Source organism: Prenolepis imparis, unplaced genomic scaffold, assembly GCF_030444845.1.
Source record: "Prenolepis imparis isolate NDT839.2.m4 unplaced genomic scaffold, iyPreImpa1.0 SCAF_5, whole genome shotgun sequence".
Classification (NCBI taxonomy): domain Eukaryota; kingdom Metazoa; phylum Arthropoda; class Insecta; order Hymenoptera; family Formicidae; genus Prenolepis; species Prenolepis imparis.
In genome coordinates this window covers 18,696,425-18,697,857 of record NW_028141163.1, presented here as the reverse complement: position 1 = coordinate 18,697,857, position 1,433 = coordinate 18,696,425, and the positions used below count along the sequence as shown (strand labels likewise).

General features: G+C 32.0%; 1 pseudogene; it reads left to right on the top strand.

The window, feature by feature from the left end:
* The first annotated feature begins 350 nt into the window (after positions 1 to 350).
* Positions 351 to 1,078, top strand: LOC145936106 (uncharacterized; annotated as a pseudogene).
* Positions 1,079 to 1,433: the final 355 nt, after the last annotated feature.

Below are 1,433 nucleotides of genomic sequence, written 5' to 3'. Positions count from 1 at the left end.
AAATTATTGAAAGTCTTTTGAATGCCTCATTTATAGCTGTTGTTAGGGAATTAGAACTCGATTTTAGTACAGATGGATGTTCGTTGGACAAATCAGGTAGTATTCATCTCTGGCCGATTCAATGTAAAGTGTCGAATGTGAAAAATATTAAATCAATAGTTGTAGGAATTTATAAAGGTCCACAAAAGCCACATGTTCCTAATATTTTCTTCGAAAAATTTGTTATCGATGTCAGAGCAATTATGGCTAATGGAGATATAAATTTTCGTGGCAGTAAAATACCAATAAAATTAAGATGTTTCATAGCTGATGCACCAGCTCGTGCTTTTATTTTAAATCATCGTGGTCATATGTCTTGTTATCCCTGTTCCAAGTGTAAAGTTTCTGGTACACTAAACGATGGTCACTATGTCTTCAATGGTATGAATCATCCTCTTCGCACTGATGAAGAATATGTTTTATGTATAGATGAAGATCATCACAAAGAGGGCACAAGCCATTATCATTACTACCAATAGGAATGGTTTCTCAAGTCCCTTTTGAATATATGCATCTTGTATGCTTAGGTGTTATGAAAAAATTGTTATCTGCGTGGATACAGGTTAAATATTCACGAATATCGAAGCTTTCGGGAAAAGATATTTCTAGAATTAGTGATCGTTTAAATATTTTAAAAAAATATTGTCCTACTGAATTTGCAAGACGTCCTAGATCTTTAAATATATATTCTAAGTACAAAGCGACAGAATTTCGCCAATTTCTTCTTTATATAGGGCCAGTTGTGATGTATAGTATATTGAACGAACATTTGTACAAGCACTTTTTACTCTTACATGGTGCTATAAGAGTCTTAGTCTCAAAGTGTCCATCGAGAAAGCAATTAAAATTTGCAGAACTCGCGTTGCACAAATTTGTACTTCGTTGTGACTCTCTTTATGGTTCAAATTTCAATAGCTACAATGTTCATGGTCTTCTTCATCTTACTGATGATGTTAAATGTCTTGGTAATTTAGATTCATTTTCCGCTTTTTCATACGAAAGTAATATGTCGATTTTTAGAAAGTATTGCGATTTTTAGAAAGTATATGATGGAAATACGACAACACGGGTTATGTCAAAATCTCAATATTGAGTCATCCATTCGCGTATCAATGTCACATAATGCTGATAAAAATAATCCTCATTATACTAAAATACAATTTAATGGAATATATTTAAGTACTGACTTGCGAGATAATTGCTGCATTTTGCTAGACGGATCAATCTGTATCGTCATAAATATTGTTGAAAATAATAATTCATATAATTTGATTGTTAAACAATTTTTAGAGGTAGATAATTTTTATAACATTGGCATGGAGTCCTCAGCCTTTCAGATATATAAATGTGGCAACATTAACAGAGAGAGTATTACAATTAATTGTAATGAAGTG